Here is a 12,963-nt window from a genome sequence, read left to right as displayed (position 1 = left end):
TAGACAAAGCATTCTCTAAGCTTAATCTCCTAAGGAAATTTAAATTTTCTCTTGATCGGCAATTACGTCAAACTTTGTATTTTTCCTTCATTCGTCCAGTTTTAGAATACGCCGACATTGTGTGGGATAATCTTACAGTAGCCCAAACAAATATTTTAGAAAGTTTAAATCTAGAGGCCGCTAGAATTGTAACGGGAGGGACAAAGCTTACGAGTAGAGCTTTGTTGTACAACGAAAGGGGAAGGGAAACTCTTGAAAAAAGACGTCAGACGCATAAACTTATAGTTTCATAAAATGGTTCATGGTATGGTTCCCCCTTTCTTACAAGACATCCTCCCAAATAGAAATTCCGATGTACATTCTCATGCTTCTAGAGACGGAGAAAATTTCCGTCCTCTTCTTTGTCATACTTCTCTGTTTCAAAATTCTTTCATTCCCTCTGTCTTAAAATGTTGGAACTCTCTTCCTTCTGATTTAAAAAGTAACCGTCATTGCGGAAACTTAAGAAACACTTGATTGGAGCTTCCACCAAAGTACCATTATATTCTCCTCTGGAAGCAGACAAGGTCAGATCCTCCATGCGAGACTAAGAATGGAACGTAGCTCCCTTAATAGCCACTTTTACTCGAAAGACTTAGTTGATGGTCCTCTCTATGCGGGCTATCGAATGAAACAAATTTCCACTATCTTTTGCGATGCCCACTATACGTAAATCTCCGCACGCCATACTTCAATCAGATCAATCAGTATCACTTATCTGAAAGGATGTTACTATCTGGAGATGAAAACCTCTCTTTCGAAGAAAAGAAGGAATTGTTTACATGTATTCAAAAGTTTATAATTGCTTCTAAACGCTTTTGATTTCATACATAATATGTTCTTTACTTTCATTACTTTGGAAACTACTATCTCAATTAACGAATCATTTGGTACCCTGTATTCGTTTTTCTCTAAATGGAGATAATTGTAATCATGAAAGATTTGATGTTGTTAATAATTAAGCTGGCAAGCCCACTGCACTTTCACCTATCCCCTCCTCCCTGCACACCCTCTCCTTATTGTAGATAATATTAGGTTTATATATGATCACATCCCCCCCCCCTCTCTCTCTCTCTCTCTCTCTCAGATTTCTTTTATTGCTGTCCATCTCAATGATGTAAATTCCAATTGAAGGAAGTGGACTAGTATAAGCTTTCAAGCTTGTTTATATATCCTGTTTCAGTTTGTTGTTATAAACATGTTGTCATATACTCTATTAAAATAAACGAAATAAAGTTTACATCAATTAAGTCATTATATACAATTTACAATGCAATATTGAAACTTCCATATTAGCGAATTTATCCACAATAAACAACGTACCTGTACTATCGCAACTTCAATTTAATGATTGTAATAGAAAATAATGTATCAAAACTTCAATAGCGAAGTAATAATTAAGCGTAACACTTGCAGTATTTAAATCGAAAAAGAAGAAATGTAACGAAAAAGGTATACCTAATAAAAATTCCATTGTGTTGTGATTTAAACATTTTAGAAGTTATTACAAACATTATTAAAGCCTTCTCCACAACACATAATATATAAATTGAGAAATAGCATTATATGATCACAATAAATACCATTTTTATACAAATAATTAAAAACAAAAAAACAAAAAAACAACAAACAAACAAAATAACCAAAAAGCATGTGTATCATATCATATTACGGAAACCTTTGGCTGGTTCTATATTATTGTGCATAGTTCTAAAAATGTTTGGTGTACATCTACCGGCAGATTTTCAGTTTTTGGAGCAGTAATTAAAAAACAACCTCCAGATTTGAATTTTGTAAATTTAAGAAAGAGTAAGTTAATGGTATGGTATGTTGTGTGTAATGGTTTTGCTCACAGATCCATAATATTTACACAAAGAAAGGAAAACTATTTTGTTTACGTTACGAAATGGTCTTCCAAAATATGTAGCAAGTTCAACAGAATCGTCAGCATAAACATCATATTGGTTAAAAGCGGATATTACTGTGTGGTATGTCTGGCAGATGAACATGTGTGTCAAGGTGAATCACGCTCAATGCCGAGATCTATGGTTCGGCCAACTTTGCGAAAAAATCACAGATGTTGATGAATTAATCAGCAGCAGATGAATATTGTAAAATAAAATAAAACTATTTCTAAGTTGGCCATTGTTCTTGTCCTGGTCAGCCATCAGAAAATGGTTAATGTACCTTTACATTTGAGGAAGATAATCTTTATTGTATGGATTATCTCCCTTCCCTTGTCAGAAAAAAACCCTAACAACAACGCAGAATAGATATAGCAAACATAACAACAAAATCATAATTAAAACTAAAAGTCTATCTAAACACCCGGCAAACAAATCTAAGTCACGACGACACCTCTCATATAAATCTAGGTCAAATCGACGACACCCGCCATACAAATCTAGGTCAAATCGACGACACCCGCCATACAAATCTAGGTCAAATCGACGACACCCGCTATACAAATCTAGGTCAAATCGACGACACCCGCTATACAACTCTAGGTCAAATCGACGACACCCACCATACAAATCTAAATCACGACGACACCTCTCATACAAATCTAGGTCAAATCCACGACACCCGCCAAACAAATCTAGGTCACGACGACACCTCTCATACAAATCTAGGTCAAATCGACGCCACCCCCATGCAAATCTAGGTCAAAGTCGGTTTCAAAAGAAACATTCCTAAAACAACATACAACAGAACCACAAGGCTATCAGGAAGCTCAATCGTGTCTTACTTCATATCACACAAGATAATGGGATATTGTATTATATCGACATTAAACTGTCCTATGGTCTTCATCAAGATACATTTTGTCAAAAGATGACCTGTTAATTCGTCGTTTTGATTATTTCTATTATTGTTTTCGCTCCAAGCACTTAATTTATTTATTTCTGTGGGATTGTTATTGATATTTCATTACTAAACCGGCTGGTCAGGTTATTTTTGTTTGTCATCAACGATAAAATGACAACATGCTAAGAACATCTCGCGTTGAATGTATTATGTACAAAAAAACAACAACATTGTGCTGTAATTGATTTCATTAATCTAATTGAAAAGGCAAAGTACTTGCGCTTGACTAACTTTGTTTGTTTTTGGTTTTTGTTTTTTTCTTTTACTTCATTATGTCATTTCAAAAAAAGGCCGACTCAACGAAATGATGGGGCCCCTGACGGACATTTTTATAGTGCAATCTCGATGAAAGGCCATACGCAGACACAGAAGAACGGTCACTGGTGCTTTATCAAAATTGTTATTTAAATCACTGGCTCGGGATTGACACTTGGTCCTACTCAAAGGATTAAATTTACTATAGTTCATATGGAAAAAAGATACTTTTGAGGATATTTTGTTCGTTTTTAATTGTAAATTGTACAGACTTGACCTATTTTACACCCATAAAATGAAAGTTTGTAATTTGACTTCACATGGGGCTTAGAGGCGAGGGCGAAAAGGGTCAAATGGGCAGCCTTACTCCTTCTTCTAAAGACCCAGATAGGATGGATTTAATAGAATATTTCTATCTATCTCAAATGAAACGATAGATTATTAAAAGATATGTTTATGATAACATAATTATACATGTACTACGTTTCAATATGTAACCACATGGTGTAGACCAGGGCTGTTGGCTGTTGTACATAATTTATGGTAAGATGTTGTCACTTGTTGTTTTAACATAAAATATTTCTATGGGATAATATATAATATTTGACATATACTGTGTAGTTCTTCGGTGAGGCGCAATGGAGTTTTCCAAGGGTTGGGCCAGTATCTAGGGGTCTGCTAAATGCCTCATCCTGATTGAAGATGGATTCTAACCAAGGATTGGTTAAAATAAAAATACCTCACTATGATACAACAATGAAAATACAACAGAAAGGGTAATAGTAGTTTCAGTCTAGTCCAGTCTAATGCTCACACATCCTCATGGGTCAAGGCCATGTCTCTTGACCGCGCCCAGCCAGCAGGAGCAGCGGCAACCCCTTCCCCGCTGGCAAGTTGGAAAGAAGATGACGTCACTTTCGGCCAGACCAATATCCAACGAGAATCTGCACATTATCTCTATCCGAGAGGTATATTGCGGCTAGTATGTAACCAGGGTTACACTTACCAAAATAAAAAATAATATTACTAACAGCATAAGTTACAACGGACCCAATATCATTATATTGACATTTACGCTGCGCCATTTGTACGCAATCGTTATTGTCAGAATATTCAGTATCGTCTGAAACAATTAATAGATCATCCGTATCCCAGTCTATTTAATATATAAAACAGTTTCTCCAATTTCAACAAACAGCTATGCATGGCAGACATAGCGAGACGATCGAAAGCTTTCTTTATATCGACACAACATACAAAGGAGGTTATTTCCTGATTGTTCAGAAAAGAATAAAGTAAAAATCAGTACTATTGATCAGCGAATGATTTAAGATTTCGACATTACAATGGAAGTGTAACAGGAGAGGAGAAAATGTAGCGGCCAGACCGGGGTTCGAACCTGGGACCTCCGAACACTAGCCGGATGCTCTACCAATTGAGCTACCTGATCACCGATGATCGATCCAGTCCAGTCCCGCTACAGAAGGAATGTATGCAGTGTAATAGCTCTATACCTAAGTGGACCTAGGGGGTCTTTTCCTGTTGATATGGTAACACTAGTTGGCTCCAGCCACCAGCAACATAACCGTAATTAAAACCAATTAACTATAACGTACAGTGTGTTGAAGGTCTATACAAGCGGGGTTACGGAGAACTTTGCTATGATAAACTTTGCCCGATGAACATGATCATGTCCTTACGCGATATTGTTGGTTTTAACAAGCTGCTATCAACATCAATTTGAGAACAACTCATTGAAATTAACTCATGTTGAAAACCTAACAACACTTTACTTCTCACGTTTTATCTAGGCCGTACGTGAAGAGTAAAGCCAGCAATTATATTACACAAGAAATCTACGCTGTTAATACCGAATTTATATCTACTAGATCTCACCTCCACGATTAGCTCTCCTCTTTAGTAAATGTCGATCGTATAATATCAACAATGCGGTAGATGGAACAACATTCCCAGGGAAAATAGAATTTGTAACGTTTGCAACCAGAACGATATTGGAGACGAGTTTCATTGTTTATTTAATTGCAGTGTCCGACAACTATAAACAAGTAGGAAATTGTTTTTATCTCGATACTATTATAAAAGACCAAGTACATTTTTTATTCAATACTCTTGTTAATTTTGTAGTAGATGACGAATCGGTTTCATTTGTGAAGTTCATTAAGCAAATATGTAATCGACTAAATTCTATGTAAGTTATGCAATTGCTTATAAAATGTATATATATATGTATGTCCTGTATGTAATTCTCTAGACTAATTGCTATTGTTAGGAAAAGGAAGCAGGCTGGATGACACTTAGAGAAAAGAAATCTGGACATTAAACTCGGAGTTAAATATCAAAGCGGCATCGTTGTAGTATACATGGATCTTGTCAATACCTACAGAAATATAGATCTTTTTTGTTTACTTTGGTCTATTAGAGTTACTTCCCGTCGTTTCACTCTGTATCTATCAGAATTACTTCCCTTCGTTTCACTCTGTTTCTATCAGAGTTACTTCCCTTCGTTTCACGCTGTATCTATCAGAGTTACTTCCCTTCGTTTCACTCTGTTTCTATCAGAGTTACTTCCCTTCGTTTCACTCTGTTTCTATCAGAGTTACTTCCCTTCGTTTCACGCTGTATCTATCAGAGTTACTTCCCTTCGTTTCACTCTGTTTCTATCAGAGTTACTTCCCGTCGTTTCACTCTGTATCTATCAGAGTTACTTCCCTTCGTTTCACTCTGTATCTATCAGAGTTACTTCCCTTCGTTTCACTCTGTATCTATCAGAGTTACTTCCCTTCGTTTTACTCTGGATCTATCAGAGTTACTTCCCTTCGTTTCAGAGACTCTGTATCTATCAGAGTTACTTCCCTTAGTTTCACTCTGTATCTATCAGAGTTACTTCCCTTAGTTTCACTCTGTATCTATCCGAGTTACTTCCCTTGGTTTCACTATGTATAGAGATAGCTTGACAGGCGATGCGAGCCGATAATTATATCACTATGTGTCGCCCTCATCAATATGCTATACAATGTATATGTGTATCATTTCAGAGTTGTGAAGTACATGTATACAGTTGAATCATTCGTTAGATTCTTGTTTCCATCTCCCTTTATGTTTTGTTTGGAGTACGATCGTAATTTTGCAAACGTAACCCCCCTCCCCCGCTTAAAATATAATAGTTTTTATCCACTACATGACACGAAAGATTTGCAATATAAGCAGAACACATAGAACAACCACGTGAACTTGTATCACTATTTTCCATTGTCCATATTTTGATCCCTGTGTCTGTGTACATAGAGCCGTTTGACAGTTGTAAGTAAATATTTTGCCTGCTAACTCAGAGCTATGCGTATCATGTTTTGATTTAGTGCACTGTAGTACTTTACGTAAGTATGTACAGAGGTATATTAATATACAAATGTTCTCTGTGCTTACATAATCGGCTGCAATGGTATATACATCTGTATTCCTGCGTCATAGTGACGTCATTAAGCCTTAACCATGGACATGTTCCATCATATATAACACCATCATAAATGTTTTACAAGATAACCTGTTCGACCTGTGAGTTACACAAGACTAACTCCCACCTGTCGACCTGAGCAGTTAACAACAAAACAACGGTCTATAGTACAATGTTATACCACAGAAAGGAGACATATCCATCTGTCGGTCTGAGCATTAAACAACAAAACAACAGACTATAATACAATGTTATACCACAGAAAGGAGACATATCCATCTGTCGGTCTGAGCATTAAACAACAAAACAACAGACTATAATACAATGTTATACCACAGAAAGGAGACATATCCATCTATCGGTCTGAACATTAAACAACAAAACAACAGACTATAATACAATGTTATACCACAGAAAGGAGACATATCCATCTGTCGGTCTGAGCATTAAACAACAAAACAACAGACTATAATACAATGTTATACCACAGAAAGGAGACATATCCATCTGTCGGTCTGAGCATTAAACAACAAAACAACAGACTATAATACAATGTTATACCACAGAAAGGAGACATATCCATCTATCGGTCTGAACATTAAACAACAAAACAACAGACTATAATACAATGTTATACCACAGAAAGGAGACATATCCATCTGTCGGTCTGAGCATTAAACAACAAAACAACAGACTATAATACAATGTTATACCACAGAAAGGAGACATATCCATCTGTCGGTCTGAACATTAAACAAAAAAACAACAGACAATTATACATAACGTATACCACAGAAAGGAAACATACCTTGTTAATAATCGAGATCGAGATGCGTATTGAGATCGAGAGGTTATACAAAGAAGAAAATATCATCGAAAACATTTCTTCGGTTTAAAATACAAGCGACAATAATTAGAGACTTTATAAATGAGCTTAGATGGGAATTGTAGATATCGATCAATACAGAAACAAGACAAGGGGATCGATCGATACAAATTAAGCAAATCTTTCGGTGTGTCGTAAACATTAACGGAAATCAGAAAGGGGGCATATAGTACCCAACAGGTATGGTCGGGTGGCGGGAACATACTCGTCTAACGGAAATAAGACTTTTTATTTTGATCACAGGAGGCCTAGGGAGGTAAACTTGTACAGATGGATTGGAATTCAGCTGGGCATTTCTTTACAGAAACTTGGAGGCTGGTCTTGGTCTTGACGTTTCAGATAGAAATACCTGAAACAGTATTTTCAGGGCCTGTTCTTGTTTACAAAACTAACGGATATTGCTGTATACATGTATATATACATATATATCTACGTGTATATCTGAGGAGGCGTGAGAATGAGAGGAAAGAAGATTGATTGTAACACAGGCCCACGTTACGATGTAGGATTAGAAATATTGATAGGGTACTAGGGGATATCAATATACATTTATATCCCCTTACGCCCTCCCCCAAATACCCAATAAGACTTTTCTACACGGTGACGTGTACCTGAGGTATATGAGTTAACACGTACTGTCCGTCCAGTTCGCCCCTCCTCACCATTCGTTCTTGCTACAACTAGGGCATACTATAAAACATGGTCTGGTCGGATGTGATCGCGTGGGCCTGGTCTTTAACTTATTTCATTGATTTGGTCTCAAACATTGATCTGGCCTTGTCAGGTCAGGTTAGGTTAATATAACTAGCTAGCTTTTGTTTCTACTCTGATGAGCAATTCTATGTATTTTACAAATCCTTTGGCAGTTTACCTATATCCATGTTTTCTGAATACATAATTGTGTGTGCCTGAGTGAGTGCGCGTGTTCGCGTGTGCGTGTGTACAAAACGGATTCACCATATAGGGATGAGGCGTTTTTGATCTGTGACACTCCTCCCTGTGCTGATGCCACATCAGACTCCTCCTTCCTTGAATGGAAACCAGTTCCGTTATGTATATATTGTCCAATAAAACTATGTACATGTGCATAATTAATTTCCCATTGTTTGTACGCAGAATGCGGCTTTCTGGTTGGAAAAAAAATTCCGAGAATGGCGCAAAAAATTGGCGTTGCGTATTGATTTGAGAAAAAGAATCCCATATAAAACCAGTAAAATTGTACATAAAACATGTTTTAAATTAGAAAATTATTTTCAAAAAATTATTATAAGCGTTGATGTCAATTATTTTTTAGTTTCATAGGGTTATGAAAAAAAATTTGCTACGCGGATAAATACAGTTTGCAGACAAATTTTTTTTCAAACCCCGATGAAATTAAAAAAAAAAGGACATCAATGCTTAAATAGGTGGCAATCTTATTGGCCAAGTCTGTTTATTTCAAGCCTCCATATATAATACCAATTTATCCAGCACGACCAGTCAACAGACATACGTACGATGTTTGAAATGGTCATATTGAATGGTGCGGGGTGTGGTGTGTGTTTAGATGGGGTTAGTGCTGGGCCCGTGTAGAAACATAACTCCCTATATACCCATTCTAGCCTCAGTTTCATGCTCAGTATTCCTCAACTTAAGGCGATTCCTTTACTTCAAGTTATCTTTAGGAAATCTTAACAGTGAACGGAAGGTTAAATTTATCTTTAGGAAATCTTAACAGTGAACGGAAGGTTAAATTTATCTTTAGGAAATCTTAACAGTGAACGGAGGGTTAAATTCATCTTTAGGAAGTCTTTACAGAGTGCACGGAAGGTTAAATTTATCTTTAGGAAGTTTTTATAGAGTGTAGGGAAGGTTAAATTTATCTTTAGGAAGTCTTTATAGAGTGTAGGGAAGGTTAGATTTATCTTTAGGATATCTTTATATAGTGTACGGAAGGTTAAATTTAGTTTTAGGAAGTCTTTACAGAGTGTAGGGAAAGTTAAATTCATCTTTAGGAAGTCTTTACAGAGTGCACGGAAGGTTAAATTTATCTTTAGGTAATCTTTACAGAGTGTAGGGAAGGTTAAATTTATCTTTGGGACATCTTTACAGGGTGTAGGGAAGGTTAAATTTATCTTTGGGACATCTTTACACAGTGGACGGAAGGTTAAATTTATCTTTACAGGGTGTAGTGAAGGTTAGATTTATCTTTAGGACACCTTTACAGGGTATAAGGAAGGTTACATTTATCTTTAGGAAGTCTTTATAGAGTGTAGGGAAGGTTAACTTTATCTTTGGGACATCTTTACAGGGTATAGGGAAGGTTAAATTTATCTTTAGGAAGTCTTTACAGAGTAATAGGGAAGGTTAAATTTATCTTTAGGAAGTCTTTATAGAGTGAAGGGAAGGTTAAATTTATCGTTGGGACATCTTTACAGGGTGTAGGGAAGGTTAAATTTATCTTTAGGAAGTCTTTACAGAGTGTAGGGAAGGTTTAATTTATCTTTAGGAAGTCTTTATAGAGTGTACGGAAGGTTAAATTTATCTTTAGGAAGTCTTTACAGAGGGTACGGAAGGTTAAATTTATCTTTAGGACATCTTTACAGGGTGTAGAGAAGGTTAAATTTATCTTTAGGAAGTCTTTACAGAGTGTAGGGAAGGTTAACTTTATCTATAGGATATCTTTATAGAGTGTACGGAAGGTTAAATTTATCTTTAGGAAGTCTTTACAGAGTGTAGGGAAGGTTAAATTTATCTTTAGGAAGTCTTTATAGAGTGTAGGGAAGGTTAATTTATCTTTGGGACATCTTTACAGGGTGTAGGGAAGGTTAAATTTATATTGATATCTTTATAGAGTGTAGGGAAGGTTAAATTTATCTTTGGGACATCTTTACACAGTGGACAGAAGGTTAAATTTAACTTTACAGGGTGTAGGGAAGGTTAGATTTATCTTTAGGACACCTTTACAGAGTAATAGGGAAGGTTAAATTTATCTTTAGGAAGTCTTTACAGAGTGCATGGAAGGTTAAATTTATCTTTAGGACATCTCTACAGAGTGTAGGGAAGGTTAAATGTATCTTTAGGAAGTCTTTACAGAATGTAGGGAAGGTTAAATTTATCTTTAGGACATTTTTACAGAGTGTACGGAAGGTTAGATTTATCTTAATGACATCTTTACAGAGTAATAGGGAAGGTTAACTTTATCTTTAGGAAGTCTTTATAGAGTGATGGGAAGGTTGAATTTATCTTTAGGAAGTCTTTACAGAGTGTAGGAAAGGTTAAATTTATCTTTAGGAAGTCTTTACAGAGTGTAGGGAAAGTTAAATTTATCTTTGGGACATCTTTACAGAGTGTAGGGAAGGTTAAATTTATCTTTAGGAAGTCTTTACAGGGTGTAGGGAAGGTTAAATTTATCTTTAGGACATCTTTACAGAGTGTAGGGAAGGTTTAATTTATCTTTAGGAAGTCTTTACAGGGTGTAGGGAAGGTTAAATTTATCTTTAGGACATCTTTACAGAGTGCACGGAAGGTTAAATTCATCTTTAGGAAGTCTTTACAGAGTGTAGGGAAGGTTTAATTTATCTTTAGGACATCTTTACAGAGTGTAGGGAAGGTTTAATTTATCTTTAGGAAGTCTTTACAGAGTGTAGGGAAGGTTAAATTTATCTTAATGACATCTTTACAGAGTAATAGGGAAGGTTAAATTTATCTTTAGGACATCTTTACAGAGTGTAGGGAAGGTTAAATGTATCTTTAGGAAGTCTTTACAGAGTGTAGGGAAGGTTAAATGTATCTTTAGGAAGTCTTTACAGAGTAATGGGGAAGGTTAAATTTATCATTAGGAAGTCTTTACAGAGTGTAGGGAAGGTTAAATTTATCATTAGGTAGTCTTGACAGAGTGTAGGGAAGGTTAAATTTATCTTTAGGACATCTTTACAGAGTGTAGGGAAGGTTAAATTTATCTTTAGGAAGTCTTTACAGAGTGTAGGGAAGGTTAAATTTATCTTTGGGACATCTTTACAGGGTATAGGGAAGGTTAAATTTATCTTTAGGAAGTCTTTACAGAGTAATAGGGAAGGTTAAATTTATCTTTAGGAAGTCTTTATAGAGTGAAGGGAAGGTTAAATTTATCGTTGGGACATCTTTACAGGGTGTAGGGAAGGTTAAATTTATCTTTAGGAAGTCTTTACAGAGTGTAGGGAAGGTTTAATTTATCTTTAGGAAGTCTTTATAGAGTGTACGGAAGGTTAAATTTATCTTTAGGAAGTCTTTACAGAGGGTACGGAAGGTTACATTTATCTTTAGGACATCTTTACAGGGTGTAGAGAAGGTTAAATTTATCTTTAGGAAGTCTTTACAGAGTGTAGGGAAGGTTAACTTTATCTATAGGATATCTTTATAGAGTGTACGGAAGGTTAAATTTATCTTTAGGAAGTCTTTACAGAGTGTAGGGAAGGTTAAATTTATCTTTAGGAAGTCTTTATAGAGTGTAGGGAAGGTTAATTTATCTTTGGGACATCTTTACAGGGTGTAGGGAAGGTTAAATTTATATTGATATCTTTATAGAGTGTAGGGAAGGTTAAATTTATCTTTGGGACATCTTTACACAGTGGACAGAAGGTTAAATTTAACTTTACATGGTGTAGGGAAGGTTAGATTTATCTTTAGGACACCTTTACAGAGTAATAGGGAAGGTTAAATTTATCTTTAGGAAGTCTTTACAGGGTGTAGGGAAGGTTAAATTTATCTTTAGGACATCTCTACAGAGTGTAGGGAAGGTTAAATGTATCTTTAGGAAGTCTTTACAGAATGTAGGGAAGGTTAAATTTATCTTTAGGACATTTTTACAGAGTGTACGGAAGGTTAGATTTACTCTTTATAGACATCTTTACAGAGTAGTAGGGAAGGTTAGACTTATCTCTTAGGACAGTCATTTACAGGAAGTAATAGGGAAGGTTAAATTTATCTTTAGGAAGTCTTTACAGAGTGTAGGGAAGGTTTAAATTTCTTTTAGGAAACTCTTTACAGAGTGTAGGGAAGGTTAAATTTATTCTTATTGTAGGACATCTTTTTACAGAGTGTTAGGGAGGTTAAATTTATCTTTAGGAAGGGTCTTTAAAGAGTGTAGGGAAGGTAAATTTATTCATTAGGTAGTCTTACAGAGTGTAGTGAAGGTTAAATTTCTTTTAGGACATCTTTTACAGGGTTTGTAGGGAAGGTTAAAATTTATCTTTAGGAAGTCTTTACAGAGTTAGGAAGGTTAATTTATCTTAGGACATCTTTACAGAAGTGTTAGGGAGTTTTAAATTTATCTTAGGAAGCTTTATAGAGTTGGAGGAAAGGTTAAATTATTCTTTAGGTAAGTCTTTACAGAGTGTAGGGAAGGTTAAATTTATCTTTAGGACATCTTTACAGGGTGTAGGGAAGGTTAAATTTATCTTTAGGAAGTCTTTACAGAGTGTAG

The sequence above is a fragment of the Pecten maximus genome, chromosome 18, assembly GCF_902652985.1.
Source record: "Pecten maximus chromosome 18, xPecMax1.1, whole genome shotgun sequence".
Lineage (NCBI taxonomy): Eukaryota > Metazoa > Mollusca > Bivalvia > Pectinida > Pectinidae > Pecten > Pecten maximus.
Note: the sequence above shows the minus strand (reverse complement) of the source record.